This window comes from Panthera tigris, chromosome D3 (genome assembly GCF_018350195.1).
Source record: "Panthera tigris isolate Pti1 chromosome D3, P.tigris_Pti1_mat1.1, whole genome shotgun sequence".
Taxonomy (NCBI): domain Eukaryota; kingdom Metazoa; phylum Chordata; class Mammalia; order Carnivora; family Felidae; genus Panthera; species Panthera tigris.
Genome location: NC_056671.1, coordinates 79,167,371 through 79,185,203, shown reverse-complemented (window position 1 = coordinate 79,185,203; position 17,833 = coordinate 79,167,371).

The window sequence follows — 17,833 nt, the reverse complement described above, 5'->3', positions numbered from 1 at the left end:
TTTCTGGAGCAAGTCTTGACAGGATGCCAGCAAATGTCGCTTGGTACTTAGTATACCGCTAAGGACACGCCATGCTTCCCACAGGCATCGTCCTCTCAACAAGGGGGGGTGAGCAAAGATCACCAAGTTTACCCAGATATTTGACCTCAGGCGTGCCTGCTCTATTCCTTTAAAAGAAGGAAATCCAAGGAGATGGGGAGCAAAACAATGGCTCCGTTAAAGTGACTTTTAACTGTTGTTTCACCTCTGGCCCCTTTCCACCAAAATCTGAGCCCCTGCCCTGCCATATTTAGAACGGTTAACATGTAAACTGAGGCACATTAAACATTTTAAGAGCCATTTGAGCAGCATCGGTAAGAATGGGAAGTGGTGAGGAGTGCCTTACTAACAGAAGCTGGAGGAAAGAGTTTTATAGAGCAGGTGCAGAAGCAAAGAAAGGAAATTATTTGATTGGCTACAGCTTAAAGCCTAGTTGGCCGTTAGTGATTGGTTGTCCTTAGGTTTTGATTTCCTAACCTGATGCCTTTACAGGCTTACGTTTTAGTTTGCTTCCATGGGTCATGGAAGCATTAAGGCCACTTCAGTCAAGTGGCCTCTTTGTTTAATGAATTTAACACAACCCGGCAAAGAAAATCGTGCTGGGTTTAAATGATATATTTAAAAAAAAATTTTTTTTAACGTTTATTTATTTTTGAGACAGAGAGAGACAGAGCATGAACGGGGGAGGGTCAGAGAGAGGGAGACACAGAATCTGAAGCAGGCTCCAGGCTCCGAGCTGTCAGCACAGAGCCCGAACGGGGCTCGAACTCATGGACCGCGAGATCATGACTTGAGCCGAAGTCGGACGCTCAACTGACCGAGCCACCCAGGCGCCCCTTAAATGATATATTTTAATGAGACACGTGTATCACACGTTGCCTGGTGCTGACAGCAGTCGCTCCCAGTTTTCTTGGCCACGACATGGAGAGGTGAGTAAGAAAGAAGCTTCCTGTTTTTGTTTGCTTTGGCCCACTGGGTGAGCTTTGGGTTTCTTTATGGTGTAACCACTTCGTTACGAGGAGGGGCAAACCCATGTAGTTATTAAGGGCATGGACCCTGCAGCCAGACTGGATCTGAGTCCTGGCTACGCTGCTCACTGGCCTTCTGACTTTTGCTGTCTGGCTAACCCTGTCTGTGCCTCAGTTTGCTCATCTTTAAAATAGGACTGCTAGTGGCACTTATCTCACAGGGTTTTTGTGGAGGTTGGACGAGTTAATGTAAAGCGCTTGGAACCGGGCAGAGCACATTGTAAGCACGTAAGGTGAGTTAGGTTTATTTCAGTTCATGCTTTACACGTATTTACCATCTTTTCCTGCTTTTAAAGCCATTATCAGCAAATACCAGGAGAAGTTGTCATTGTCAAAGTGACAAACCGTGGTTTGATCACCAGCCCCCACTTTCTAAACACACAGAACACCAATTAAGGAAATTCTTTTCGTGAGTGTCTGCAAAATTTTTGTTCATCCTCCTAAGTACCTTGTGCTCCTTTATAACCTTTCTGAGAATGGAGGGACTGGTAATTGCTTTCACCATAAATTTGGTAAAGGTACATCTTTTTTATTTGTCCCAAAAGGGGACTGGAATTCTGTATCCTCAGTCTTTATTCCTGGGTGTCCTTGAACTTGTGCCTGGGTTTGGGGGGAGGGGGGTTGTGCTCAGGACTCATGACATCATGTTCATAAAGTGCCAGGCTGGCACATTCTGGAATGCTCCACAGAGATATGCTCCCATTCTTGGCTCTTCCGACCTGTTTACCAGCCTGCACTATTACTACAGCTGTGGCAAAGCTCCCTGCCCCTGCCACCCCCACCTCCCCATGGTGATAATGACTACATAAGGACAGTTGTCCTACACACATAGTGTAAATGAGCAAGGAGAGAGGAAATGCACATAATGTTATCTCGCAAGTAAAAGTAGTCCCTAAATCACCAAAGCAAAGAAGTGCTAGTTGGTGGCCCATGTTCCAGAACAGTGAATTTTTTCTTTGCCAACTTCTCTTTGAGAAAGTGGACACCTCGGTGGCAGGAGAATGGTACCCATCACGGTGCCCGAAGCTCTGGGTGGGGTTTGGATAAGGAGGATCATCTTGCACCCCAGCAGATGGGACCTGCTTGTTACTGCTTTTGCCTATAGCCACGAATCCGTTCCAGAATGAACCCTGGCTGCCCCTGGAAGGTGCACAGGCCAACCTCATCAAAGAAAATGAAAAACAAGTCCACACTGGCCACTGGAAGGCGATGCTTCATCTCTCCGTTGCTGGGACCCTGGCTGTGGAGAAATACGGTGGGTTTGCAGGGTTCAAAGAAAATGGAACTGTCACCTAAAAACCATACTGCTCATATGTGCTGTGAAATGCCATTCTCTGTAACAGTCTCTTTCGGACATGGCTAATTACCAAGGCACTAAGCCAATTATCTGTAGACTCACCCCTGAGGATCTAGCTTCTCCAAAGCTGTCCTTTCTGCCCCTTGCTTCCTCACAGGAATTTACTCTTTTCTCCCCCTACTGGGAAAGCAGTTGCCTTTTTAAATATAGGTCATAGAACCTCCATATGGGCCAAGAGCCATCCGCTAGGAGAGCACAGGATAGAGAAATCTTTCTATAAACACTGCAATTCCCCACCACCAGACAATGGCCAGATTTCCTACAGCCCAGGCTTCTGCAATCCTGGCACAACTGTGGCTGGTTATTCAAAATTGTGGATTTTAAATGCTCACATGTTTCCTCCCACGACAAACTCCAACTTATTACCTACCTCCCACTGTTCGTATTCGCTGGGGAATGCCTTTGTGGTTGGCCTCCCAAAGGACAGTAACGATGACCTCAGGAATTCAAGCCAAGGCGCACAAGAGGGGACAGATGGTTCTCCCTTCCTCTGATGCCAAAACTGTGGCAATTCTCTGAGTGTAAGAAACTAGAAAATTATTGCTCAGGCAAAGAAATTTATCTTCTGTTCAGGAAAAAAGGACTGGTTATTGTTGCGGTTTTGCCTTTGTACTGGTGTTTACATGGCCCTAGATAATGCCCATGAGATACTCTGCCCATCAGGCCAAAGAAGCTTTCTGGCTTCTAGGTGGATCCCAGCGTACTCTTGAGTGAGGCGACCTATTAGTAGACATGCTTTCTTGAGTAGGAGCTAGAGGACCATGACCTCTGAATACTTCCTCAGCTTCCTAGAAAGTTTTGTTATTTGGTTTTGAAAGTCTGTGATGCATGTCATTGGTAAATGTACAGAAGTGTCTGAAAGTCACTCTAAACATCTATTAAGAGACCTTGATTATTTGTGTGTGTGTGTGTGTGTGTGTGTGTGTGTTTGCATTTATGGGTTAAACTTTCATATAGGAAGAGAAACGGGGGCTTTGAGGAAATCGTTTCTGATTCCAGGCTCTGTCCTAAAGGTTTTGAGTTGCCAAAGGATTGGTTGTATTCAATTTCAGTTTGTACAAGAACTTCCTAAGGAAATTGAAAGGGCTACTTCCCAAACGCATATCCAGGCAGGACAGCTTCTCACTGAGGACAAGGTACATTAACACTCACTAGAGTCATTCAGGGTCAATAATGATGTCCCAGTGTGCTTAGAGGACAGCCAAGCAGGCACTCTAAAGAGTGGAAGTTGAGCAGAAAAATAGATTCATATGACTGTATGAAACCCTGGAGAATTGAACGTCTCTTAGTAGGGAAATCATAGCATAGCATAGAGTATCTTGAGAGGGAGAGACACTGGAGAAATATGGCCAATGGGACACCACCGATATTTGATGAGGTGGCCCGAAGACTTGAAAACGAGGTGACTCATGCTTGATTTTATGGATACAGGTAATTTTTCCATGTCACTTCAAGGCCAAGTCTCTCCATTGTCTTAAACCTTCAGTGAAGTTGACTTCAATGTCAGTGAAGTTGGCTACTGGATGAAAATATTTGGAAGGAAATCACAGAAAGATCCATGTCCCAGGTCTTGGCCCACAGTTGATGGGGGGAAAAGGAGACCTGTGGGAGAGGACACACAGTGGGAAAGGGAGCCAGTAATGTCTTCAGAACATGCTGGAACTTGCCTGAGAATTTGCCAGAATCTTGGCCTTCCCACAGAATTTAAGATGGGGGCATTAAGCCAAATTTATTTCATGCCTCAAATGACACAACAATCTCAGCCAACCCCTGGATTGCAGTGGTCTCTACAGTGGAGTGCAGCCATTGGAGTCAGAGCAGAAAACACACAGGAATCACAGCAAATGGAATCTGGCACTTAGTAGGTCCTCAACAATTAGTAACCATGATTAGTGCGGTGGTTGCTATCGAATAGTGTTATTTTATAAATTGTTAAATCTGTCTGTTTTGATAAGGCATTCTATTTACAAAGAAGAATTTGATGGAAAATCACGTTCCCTCTTGGCTGAGTGTCTCTCTTAGTTAATCATGATCACAGATGTTCGCTTGTTGGATCATGGCATCGTCATAACCCAGGCAGGGCCACCACCTAGGAACAGCTTGTTTGAATGTTGGGAAACTTCCCAAGGAGATCATCATCCTGGAGAAAGGACTGGAGACGGGCCAATATGATATCACGAAGGTGTTGGCCAACTACAGACCAAATCTGGACTACAGCCCCACTAAGAATGCTTTATATATTTTTAAGGGATTAAAAAGAAAAGGGGATATGTGGCAAGGGTTGTATGAGACCAACAAAGCCTGAAATATGAACTATCTGGCCCTTTACAGAAAGCTTGCTGTGCCCCGGCTTAGGCATGGTGGCCATCAGACCCCATGGCAGGGACGAGGCAAGAGGCCCTGGGGAAGACGTCACAAGCACCCTAGCAGCAGTGAATCCACAGATGCACCTTGTGCTCCCAATCCGGCGATGTGTCCAGTCTAAGCAAAGGGCTCAGGACCATGTCATCCACACCGTGGCCCCAGGGAGCATAAAGGAGCCCCAGTCTCAGAGCTGAAGCTGGGAGACACTGGTGCCCCAGATATACAACTTTGTCTGCCCCAGAAGCCCTGGGAGGGAGCCTCTGGCAGGGACAGTTGGCTCAGCCTGTGAGAGGAGCAGGAGTAGGGCATTTGGGGACAAGGTCACATCTGCAAGGGAGGCCTGGAGACGGGAGGGCGCTCCAGTGAGAGCCCAGTGTGGGGTCTGAGGCCTCGGCCAGTTCAACCAGCTGCTCCCACAGGGTGGACTGAGGAGACGGGCCACTTCCCACAGAAACCTGAGCTTTGGGTCAGTAAGATCCTATAAAAGCCACGAAAGGCCCCCTCAAGTGGCCTCCGCCCCACCTTCTGTCTGAGTGCTTCAGTCTCAGTTCTGTCTTTGCCCAGCCATGCTGCCAGGAAGAAAGGTCACCCAGCTTCTAGGCACCTCCCCCCCCACCCCCCACCCCCAGCCTACCTTGGTTCATACACAGTCAGGAGAACTTTGTCAATCTCCACATTCAGCATGTTTGCGCCTCAGCATAAGAAAGACAATGAGGTCTGACAACTAGAATTCACGTCAAAATGCTCTGCATTAAATCCCCCCCTTTTGTTTTCCTGTTCCTTTTTGGCACTGTGGGGATTCCCGCAGAGTGGAGTTTGAATAGACGTGCATTCTTCTCAGGGGCTGAGCTCTCGGGCCAAGGCATACAGTGCCGAATCGGCAGGTGCTTCCTGGCTGCAGCCACTTCAGAAAGTCAGAGGATGCTCCCTGGATGAGCTCTCAGGGGGCCAGATTAAGTGACTGTTCTGGGCCCCTTGGGGGCGGGGATCTAGCAGAGATCAGGTGGGCCTGAGCAGGCGACAAGATGCTTGCTGGAAGCCATGCGAGGGTAGGGCCTATCTCTGGGGAAGCCCACTGTCAGAGCTACTGTGGCTGTTGGTTGGGATTTCCCTGGCGTTTGTCAGGAACCAGAAAGGTCAAATTAGGAGATGGTGGTTTTAAGCTCTCTAACAGAAGGGACCTTGTCTATTTTACTCCCTGCTGAATCCCCATGGCCCGTTTCAGTGCATATTTTTTGGAAGACACTCACGTATCTGTTGATGTTGGGCATGCTGAAAAGCCCTATTTTTAAAGGAAAACCAGCTCATTTTGCAAAGGAGTGAAGCTACCCGGTGGTTGGTGCAGGGATCTCTTCCAGAAATTCTTTCCCTCTGAATCCAGTCACTCAATTCTACTGAGTCTCTTCTCTGTGTTTAACTCTGTGGTAGAAACAGAGAAATGCAGCTGACTCAGGTAGCTATGCTGAGTGAGAAAATGAGCCATGAGCCCATGTCCTGGCTGACTGCCCTCTCCAGCCTGACCACGCCATCTGTCTTTGACTTAAGTTTCACGCCCACTCAATCGCCAGTATGTAGTTCTTGAATAGAGAAGCAGGCAATGTCTTAGGAGTTGGGAAGCCTGGGTTCAAATCCTGACTACCACTTCTGAGCTGTATGACCTTATTAAATCATTAAATAATATGGTCATAATATGACCATATTAAATCATGATTTGAATGCTCTGAGCCTCACGTTTTCATCTGTAAAGTGGAGATAATAATAGGATCTGTCTCTGAGTGTTGTTATGGAGACTGAGGGAATGATCTACAAGGCTGCATGGAATAGGGTAGGAATGTGATTGAGTTTAGCTATTACTATTGGATTGTGTGTGTGTGTGTGTGTGTGTGTGTGTGTGTTCTCTGTCTGAAAGGCATAGCCTTGCCCTCCACTCACTCTCTAAGGTTCAGTCCAGTTATTACAATATTCCTCTGGAAGGAAGCTTCCTCGGACATTTTGCCTCCCATGAATACCTCCTTTGTCCTTCCATGGTGACCTGTGCACATCTGTCTTTGGGTTTGCTGTCCTCTATTATCACTGTCAGCTCCAATGCTTGCCCCTTTGCCAGACTGCTTGAAGTCAGGGCACTGGTTTACTCAGCCCCTCCCCTCCTGGCTTGCACGATCTTTTATTATGCTAAGGATTCACGTGTTTGCTGAATAAATGAATCGGAAGGTAATACTGCATCATTTATGGGATGAAGGGCTGTTACAGGTAATCAAGCCTCACTTGAGCTCAGAGGAAGGGGAGAAATGCACTAACTAACGCTTGCGGGATACGTTCGAAAGGAAGGAAGGACAATTTGACAAGAAGTGAAAGTCGATGTATGGCGTTGTTAGATTATCTGTAATTTTTTTTTCATTTCTTTTTTGAAAGTTTATTTATTTTGAGAGAGAGAGAGAGAAAGGGAAAGAGAATGAGCATGGGAGGGGCACAGAGAGCGGGAGACAGAGGATCTGAAGCGGGCTCTGTGCTGATAGCAGAGACCCATGTGGGGCTTGAACTCAACAACCATGAGATCATGACCTGAGCCAAAGTCTGGTATTTAACCGACCGAGCCACCCTATGTTATCTGTAAATTTTTACAAGGAGATCTGATTCAATGATGTGTTGACGATGTGTACTTAAGTTTGCTTAATTGCTACCCTAGGCATATTTATTTGATATTTGAACCTCCCTGGTTATCTTGGGTTATTTAGGGGGTAGTTCTATTATATTCCAGAGACTGATGCTAACACTTCATTATATTTATCTCCAGTGGACATCAGAAGGTGTATTAATCAGCATCCTGGGTGTTAGACTGTATTTTCTCATTGGTGGAATGAGTGATGTTTGTTGGACTGGTTAGACAAGCTGTATAGGCATCTTTGCACGAGCGGAGTATGAGCAGCTCAAATCCTTTGGAATGGCTTCCAGGTCTTAGAATTCTGCTAAATCCTGGGTCCATCTGCTTAAGGAGAATTCTGTCATCAGACCAATTAAGTGTATCTTGCTGCTAGCTTCTTGTCACATCTGCTCCGAGTGAAAAGATGGAGAGCTGGGGCTGTGCCGAGCTTGCAAACCAGGTGGTCCAATGTTTGTTCCTGCTGGCTGGTCAGCGTCTCTGCGTGTCAGGATTTGGTCCGAGACTCGCTTTCATTGAAACAAGCCTCCTGGTCGAGGGGTAGAGGGAGAGGAGGCTTATGACCCTTGCTCCCTCTAACCACAGAAGCCTGCCAGAAGGCTAAGAAACTAATCCTGTGACAGTGAGACACCGCTGGTTCAGGGCGGCTTGAACAAGAAGGTTAGGAGGGAGGTGATGGCAGTGAAAACAGAAAAGCAAGAATATATGGGAGGGACCCAAGGAGATCAGAATCAGCAAGATTTGGTGACTGATGGAATGTGGGGCAGGCGGGAGGCAACTAAAAGCAAGAACATATGTACACAGAGATATGCAAAGTACACATCGTATAGTTCATCTGATCCCCACAGTAGCTTAGAGGGCCCAGTCATTAGAAACAAATGCACACAGACTGGCCCAAAGTCACATGGCGAAGAAGTCATGGGGTCAGGATGCAGACTCAGGTTTTCAGACCCCAAGTCAATTTCTCTTTTCATTGCATTTCATGGACTCAAAGGCTGGATGACTGAGAGGTTGGGAGGTTGGCAGAGGAAGCGGACAAGGTTGAAACAAAGAGAAAAAGGAGCAGCGGGAGGAAGCAGACGGTGAAAGACGGTGGGGTGGCTGTCCTCTCTGGGGTGGCTGCCCTCAGGTAGAGGATGGACTGGCCTTCACCCACATGATGGCTGCTGCTACAGCCTGAAGGTGTGTCCCCCACTCCCATTCGTATGTTGAAATCCAAACCACCCCCTCTCCCAAAGGGGATGATATTAGGAATTGGGGCCTTTGGGAGGCAATCAGGTCGTGAGGGTAGAGACCCTGTGAATGGGATCATGTAAAAGAGACCCCAGAGAGCCCTCTTGTCCCTTCTAGCACATGAGGATAGCACATGTCCCTCTTGTCCCTTCTAGCACATAAGAAGTCTGAGATCCAGAGGAGGGCCTGAAGCCAACCGTGCTGGCACCCTGAGCTCAGACTTCTAGCCTCCAGAACCGTGAGCAGTAAATTTCAGCTGAGTGCCCCAGGTTGTGGTATGCTGTGAGAGCAGCAATGATGGACTAGGATGGGTGCTGGCATCTGCTTCGTGGTGAGCAACACACAGCTTCTCTGTCCACCAGAGTCAGCCTCTCCCCTCTGTCTGAGGGCAGCTCTGTATGGGGTCTACTCTCCAGGTTGCAGGCTTCTTGGATCCTCCCTTCTGCTTGGGATCTTCTGTTTCACCCCAGCACACACACCCCCTCCCCCATTCAGAAACAAAAAAGGCCTTCTGCCCTGTAATTTTGCTTGGGTAAAAGGGCTTTTTTATGCATCAAGGGAAATAAAAGGTAAACCACAGCCAGGACCATATTTTCATTGGACGTGTCGCTGTTGACAGTTGGTGACCCTTCGAGTATGAAACAACAGGTTTTTTGTGGTCATTTGAGGCTGCCTTGTTGAGCGTGGTCTCCTATCTCAGCATCTTTCTGCTGTTTTAAAAAACAAGTAAATAAAATAAGATAAATCTCACATTCCTTATTGCTGATGTTCATAACACCATAGACCAAAAGCCGACACAAAGCGCCCTACCTTGGCTTTTTATTTGTCATCACCTTAATTTAGACCACCAACTTTCCTGGGGAGCCTTTCGAAAATACAGATTCCCAGGCCTGGCTCGTTCTGGTTTTGGTTCTGGTTTTACAGATATAAAAGAAAGACTGTCTTTCCCTCCAGAGAGTCAGCTGTGTTTATGTTTTGAGGAACCTTTGCTCCTTTGTTCTAGGACAGGCTACAGACTTGAGGAAAGATAGAACTTTCCTTGTGCTGTTTGCCAACATCCATGTTTGGAGCCACTCACTGGATTAGTCATAAATTGCCTTCAGGCCTAGGCTAGGTCTGTTCTGTATGAGTTTCCCGCCCCCCACCCCCCTACCTTCCCCCATTTCCCCCACCCCCGCCCTTCACCAAACTTTCCCATTCGGCCTCAGACTTCTGTTTCCAAATTGGCCTTGACAGATTTAAAAGGTGCGTTGGAGACATTTCTGTGCCCAATGAACAACTTAACTTGGTATGCGGCTTCTGGCCAAGAGGCCTGATAGGTAGGTAACAATATGGTCTGGACTTTTGAAAGTGGTGTATGAAGAAGAAACTTACCAGAGAAGGAGACTTTGGAAAAGTGTAGGCAGAATCTGATTAGAAGCCTCATCTACCTTTGAGGCATGGGAAAACACAGCCTGGGGGTAAGAGTTAAAGAGGTCTGTTCCCATTTCTGTATTTAAATTCTTCTTGCTCAAAGCTTAGCTTCCAGATAAAATGTGAATATTCCTGAAAAGGCTGCATAAATCTTCTTAGACCTTTCTACCTCAGTGTGAATGGATGTATGAGCTCCTTTCCTGAAATCAGTAGGGAAAGAAGAGAGAGAGGGGGAGAGAGAATGAATGAATAAGATAAGGATAAGAAAAGCAGACGTTGTAGAAGTGGGAGGCCAACAAGAGAACCTCTGTCTCTTAAGCAAGTCTGCGTGGATCTGGGGAGGACACAGGGCACAACGACAGGTGCACACACAGTGGGTTGAGGGCACAGGGACCTGGGCCGACATGTTGTTTAGGAAATATTTCACATGAATGCCTTGTGCTTGAATGACTACAGGTGCAACTACAATACCTTGAAGTCTTTATCTTTTTGGTGTCCCTCTGAAATGTGTGTGTGTGTGTGTGTGCGTGCGTGTGTGTGTGTTTAACATGGGGAAAACTTAGTAGTAGACTGAGTTCACATAAATTCATATTTATGTGAATTTTACAGGGAATTACATTGTCATCACTGATTCTCAATTTGTTTTCCTTGTGGTAAAATATACACAACATAAAATTTACCATTTCAACCATTTTTCTAGTTCAGTGGCGTTAAGTACATTCACGTAATTGTGCAACCATTATGACAGTTCATCCCGGTTCGTCCATCATCCCGTATTGAAACTTTGCACCCATTAAATACTAACTCTCCATCTCCCTTCCCACCAGTCCTTAGTAACCACTGTTCTACTGTCTGTCTCTGTGAATGACTCTAGAATTTTACAATATGGCTTCTCCAAGATACTCATATCCTATAACTCTCTCTCTCTCTTCTTGGATTAAGCCATTGTCTTTCTCTGATGTGTTTTTTCCTATATTTTAGCCATTTGTGTCCCCAAGAGCCCTTTGCTACACAGCCTCTCCCTCACTTTTCTAGCCTGTAAGCCAAACTGCTTATGTAGCTGGAGAAATCCATGGGTTTACAAGGCAAGACGTGGAAGAAACTGGTTTCTCCCAGAAGACTCTGAGAATCCAGGAATTCCCAATGAGTGCCTGAGAGGTGGCCCTCGGTCGCTGGGCCAACTGAGAGCTGTTACCCCTAGGTTTTCCTCCCACCACAGCCCCTCCCCAGAGAACTCCAAGACCAACAGATAACAGTCACCGATGGAACAGCCTTGGCCATGTCCATGACCTAAACCCTCCCCCATAACAGGGCTCTTCCTTCCAAGAGCTTTAAAGCAAAGCTCTTTCGGCTTCTGCTCTTGTCCTTTGCCTGACATCTTCTGCCTTCATGGGTGGATGCTGAAGAGAAAGGTCTGGGGCCCATCACTTATTTGTAGGAGAGTTAGAGAAGGTTTCTCCGATTAGGAGCTGAGGGTCTTGGCAGGTAGCCGGTGGGCCCACTGATCTGCTTAGTCTTGAGGCAGCTCTGGGCAGCTCTGGTTGTTTAGACATGCACAGGATGCCCATGACCCATCTGATTTAAAACCACAATACACAACAAGGCAGACCGCTCCAGCTTGCTCTCTCACTCGCCTTCTAGCTCTTAGGGAGGCAGGCTCAAGGTAGCTAATAAGTAACTTGGTTGTAATTTTTATTTAGCTGCGTGAACATAACAGGCAGCTTAATTGCAGTTGCATAAGTGAACCATGTAATCACAAATTGGGCCCTTTACATCTGTCACCTGCTACCAAGAGAAATGCTCTGAGCGGGGATCCTTATTTTTGCTTGGGTTAATACTAAATCAAAGGAGTCTTTAAAGCAAGAGAGAAAAGCAAGGCACTTTTTTTTTTTTTAAACTCAGAAACCTTAAGATCCAACCTTGCCTGAGCCAAATAGCAATTCTCCCGTTCCCTTCTGGATTCCTCTGTTAGCTTGTCAGTGGGTATCTAAATCCCAGATACTGAGTATTGATCGGCCTCCTTGTTTAATTACCCAGCAGAGTGTATTCTCAACCAATCAATTTCACTCCTGAAATGCCAGCGTCCCGCTTCTGGGGAAGGAGGGGAATCAATTAATCCTTGTTTGCTTTTTAATTCCTGTTCTGAACATAGTACATTCACACACAGGTTAATTTTTAAATCCACTCTCCTCTTACTTCACTGCTTTCTTTAATTTACCCTGGAAACCTCAGTGACACTAAAGCCCTATCAACCTCTTCTTATTGCTTATGCAGCCTCATTAAATAGCTTAGCAAATACCTGACCTGGTCATTTCCCAGACTTCTGCTGGTAACAATCGTCCAAAGTCCCTTAAATATTCTGTTCCCGTCTGAAGTCCCTTAGGGCAGAGGTTTTCAGAACTGCTGACATGTCTCCATCTCAACCTGGTGTAGAAGGCAGAAGGAGGACTTCTGTATACCATCGGAGGGTCTGTGCCCAAGTCCTCTTTCTCAGCAGACCCAGCAGATCTGTGAGCCCAGATCCCATTGGATGTTAAGGGATTTATGAAGTGAGAATATGTATGATGCATCAAGAGCCTATAGACATGGAGATGAGTTAGAGGGGCAGGTCACCGTGTCTTCTTTAGTAATGACCTTTCTAGGCAGGTAAACGAAATCTCCCTCTGCATTTAATGCTGATATTTACTTAAATACTGGCTTAAATGTTAGATAGTATCAGGAATGGCAGTATGACAGTCAGGAGAGGGAAAAATAAGTCCCCTCTGTTTCTCACTGCTCATCCCTGAGGCTCCCACCTGGCCGGGAGTCCCAGGAATCCCTGGGCTGAGGGTGTAGACACTTGGAACCCCGGGCTCCCTGAGTCGTCTCAGCCTGTGGAAGAGATCTGTCAAAGGTCTGGACTGGTTGGATTCTGGCGAGCTGTCAGTCTCATTCGAACATATTGGCTTCCAGTGCCGTCTGCTTGGGCATAACCTTGAAGTCGAAGATCAGTCAGAAAAGCTTTAAGGAGCTCTACTGGGAAGCTTTTATAGCATCTGAGCAGTCTGCCTGTATTTGGCTAATGTGTGTTTCCTTTTGCCTGATAGAGTACAAAATGCCTTCAAACCCAAGAAGGGATCCCCCAGGGGCTGGCGTCCTTCATGCTTTCCTAGGATATTAATGCCATGGGATTTGGTGGCTTTAAGCTTCTAAGTAGTTCTGAAACTCTAGCTAGGAAGCCAGCATTCAAACTTTGGGGGTTTTGATCTTGTATTTTTTTGCTGCAATGTTTAATAGGATAGTTAAAAATAAACAGGCTATTAATGGATACTTTTTCATAAGGTCATTCATAAATATCAGAAAACTCTTAGGAACAAAGACTTCCAGTCCTTTCTAGTATCATAGAGAGAGACTAAGCAGAGTCTCAAAATGAGGCTCCCAGTCTCCCTTCCTGAGCAGTACAGCTATTCCCCAAGCCCCACAAACAGTGACTAGTGCAAATCTGACCCATACAAATTGTTCCGGGAGGTGCTGATAGCTTGTTAGAGGTGTGGAAAAGGTTGCATTATGCATGAAAACACACACTAAGCTTGTGCATAGACTCAGGCCATGAAACGAGGGCTCAGGGGAGGCAGCAAGTCCCAAGAGAAAGGCTGTTTGCTTTCAGTTTATGGGGCTCCTGCGGGGTTTCTCACAGCACCAACTCATGTTATTTCCAGGGTGTCTGTGTCTTTACCTTTACATCCTTCCAATCTTGTCCAAAAAGCCGGTCCGTAGAAGAGGAGAGAGTGGTGTAACATCCAGAGGTTGAATGGGGAACAGTTAGGAACAATTTCCATATGAACAGCTTTGTGGTTTGTGAGACTATACTCTGGGCTCACTATGAAATACACAAGCTAAGATACTCGTGTGTGTCAAGAAAGAAACAGACGGATGTTCCATATACATGTTTCCGCCTAAAATTATCATAGCTGCAGAAAGTAAGTAACACAAGAAAGAAAATAACTGGAATAAATAAAATGCAAGAAAATCAAGAGATGGAGGGTGAAAGCAGAGAGCAGCTTCTTTTGAGGCCAAATTCTGGAACTTCATGTTGTTTATTTCCTTCCCCGCAGGCCAGCTGCTGCTCTCCAGACATCAGTGGACTAGACATGGTGTCCCGGTTTGCATTTTTCCAGGGATTTTGAATTAGAAAATTCTTATTTGTCAAAATGTAATGGCTTTCTCATGCCGCAGACTGGGAGAAAATATTCGCAAGATACACATCTCGTAAAGGACTTGCATTCAGAATATATAAAGCACTTTAAAAACTCAGTAATAAGAAGATAAACAACATGATTAAAGCATGGGCAGAAAATCTGAATAGAAATCTCACCCTAGAAGATGTACAGATGCCAAATAAATACATGAAAAGACACTCAACACTGTTAATCATCAAGGAAATGCAAATCACAACTATAATGAGATAACACATCCACGAGAAAGACTGAAATTGAAAAGATTGACAATGCCAGGTGTTGGTGAGGGTGTGGGGCAACGGACTCTCATACACTGTTGGTGGGAATGTAAAACGGGGTAGCCACTTTGGAAAAGCTTGGAAGTTTCTTTTAAAGTTGAACATTCGCTTATCCAATGTGTATATATATATATATATATATATCCCAGTGACCCCACTTATTAGTATTCATAAAAACTCTAAATTGGAAACAATCCAAGTGTCCATCAGCTGGTGAATGGATCAATGCTCTGTGGTAAATCCATACTATGGACCATCACTCAGTAATAAAAAGGAGTGAACTACTAGCACAGATGGATAAATCTGAAGAGTATGATGCTAAGTGAAAGACACAGACACAAAGGACTAAACGTTGTGTGATCCTATATATATGACACTCTGGAAAAGGCAAACCTAAAGGTGAAAGAAAGCAAATCAATGGCTGCCAGGGGCTACAGGCAGGATGAAGACATAGGATGAAAAGGGGCATGAGGGAACTTTTTGAGGGGATAGAAATGTTCTATCTCTTGATTGTGGTAACGGTAGACAGCCACACATATTTGTCAAAATTCCTCATAAAGCACACTGAAAAGGATGAATTTTATTGGTTATACATTATACTTTAATAAAGCTGATGAAAATCTTATGCCTTTCTGAGCATTGCTTTATACCTCATCTCTTGAGCAGGACATCAACGGGGAGTCATTTGTCAATCCTTGGATGCTGAGTGGGTATTCTCAAGCTGGCCGAAAGTGAATAGTATCTGCTCCCAAGCTCAAGACCCATAACCTGAGGCTCGGCACTTGGGAATCTTCACACTTTGGCGCTCAGTTCGGAGCTGGGTCAAGGGGGAAGGGGCAGAGCCAGAGGCATGGCCTTCCTGGTGAATTCTCGGTCATAAAGATGAATTCAAAAGGATATATCTTCAAAAGGATATCAACATGAAGTCACGTTAAGGATTTTATTTTACTCATGATGGGAAAACCAGGCTGTTACATGGAGGAAAAAAGTGCGAAGGAATATTGAAATGAATGCGCAAATGGAAGCAAATTGGTTTTTCCACAAGGGAGAGGAACACCCTTCTACCAGACAGAGTTCATCTGTGGGGTCAATAGACAAGAACTATCTTGCATTTCTATCAGTTACCTATATGTTACACAGTTGTCACATAATCCCCACAGAATCAGAACGAGATCATGGGGGAGGGTATGCTATAGACAATGTCTAGTTTGGCATGGCAGTACAAATTGTTTCCCTAATAGGGGGTTCTGGAAAGTCTTCCAGGAACCACACTGAAAAGCAACTGCTTTCTTGAGGTTGATTCTCCCACAGGCTTTTTTTTTTTTTTAAATCTCTCTCAGACTCTATCTCTATACTCCAAGTAAACACTGCATTAAAAGTACATTCCCCCCTGCAGAATTCATTCGTTAAAGGGCACTTCCGTGGGATACAGATTTATTTTTCTGAACACCTTGAATAAGTTGGCTGCCCCAAGTAGCGAGCGGCCCGTTGTATACCCATCATATTCATGCTGCCACTTCTGAGTGTCATCACCCTTGTCAAAATGCAGAGGCAGGGCTAACCCAAAGCCACAGCATTTGCTCAGGGTAAAATTCTCCCCTCTCAAAACCATTCCCTCTCCCCATTCTCTAGGCTCCAAAGACCAGAAGAGGGTGATAAATCACACTAATAGCCACACTTTCATGGCTTTGGAACATAAATGCTCACTTGCAAAACTTCTATATTTTCTTGGATCAATTTTTATTACAAATCCTCCTCCCCATACTAATAGTACGATCTATAGAAGGCGAGTTGAAATAAACTTCCTATATAACTTTTAGAATTGTATGGAGGCCCCAAGAACCAAATATCTGAGTAGAATACAAGAGATTTTCAAGCTAAATTTGAGTTGTTGTTAGAGTCTAATGATTAAGAGCAGAAGTATATCATCAGATATACTTTGGATTACATCCTTGTTCTACCACGTACTGTGTGACCTTTAGCAAATTGCCTAACCTCCATGAATGTTAGTTTTCTCTGTACAATGGGAATAACATCAACCACATAGGGCTTTTATGAGGATTAAATGCATATGCTTATGAAACACGAAGGATAAACCCTGGAATGTTGTGAGGAGGTGTTGAAATAACCAACCGTAAATTGCATGAAGAGGATGGGGGGTGAGGAAGGCAGAATTACTCGTTCTGTTCCCTGTGCTGTCACGGCGCCTGCCTAGTTTTTACACTAATGTTTATATATGGAATGAAAGCCAATGCATGTGGTTATCATTGCAATCTGATGCATAGTCTATTTGCCTGATGAACTCCATCACCACGTCTAGTAGCTTGAACTTTAAAGGATTTTTTTTTTTTTTTTTTGAGAGACAGAGACAGCAGGGGAGGGGCAGAGACAGAGAATCCTAAGCAAGCTCCACCCTGCTGGCATGGAGCCCAATGCGATGCGGGGCTTGAATTCACAAACCATGAGAAAATGACCTGAGCTGAAACCAAGGGTCCGATGCTTAGCCAACTAAGCCACCCAGGTGCCTCCCACCCTTTTATTACAGTTTTATTTATTTATTTATTTTGTAGTAGCTCAAACTTGAAGCTCCTCTCTAAACACAATCTTCAATAGAGTATTCTATTTGTTTTTTCTCATAGTCTCTAGGACTGTGGTCCTTTGTATTCTCAGTTATTGATAGTTCTCCATATTTATTTTGTTTACTCTGCTCATGTATTCAATAAAGGTTTACTCAGCACCACTCTATACCAAGCACTGGGCTAGGCGATAGTGGACAGTTAGATGGACAAAATAGGATTCCTGTCCTCCAGTTGCCCATAATCTAGTGGGGGAAGAAAGTCAAGACAAACAATGATTGCAATGTAGGGTGAATATCCCGTAATACAGGGTGCCTAGCATCTCATAAGAAAGGCAGCTACTGGTGAAATAAGTCAGACAGAGAAAGACAACTACTGTATGATCTCACTTATATGTGGAATCTGAAACTACTGAACTTGCAGAAATGGAGACTCTAATGGTGGTTGTCAGGGGCTGAGGGGGTGGGGAAAATGGGGAGATGTTGGTCAGAGTAGAAACTTCTAGTTATAAGATGAATAAGTTCTGGGGATCTAATGTATAGGATAGTGATTATAGCTAATAATGCTATATTATGTACTTGAAAGTTGCTAAGAGAGTAGATCTGAAATGTTCTTACCACAAAAAAGAAATGGTAATTAGGAGACGTGATGAAGGTTTTAGTTAATGCT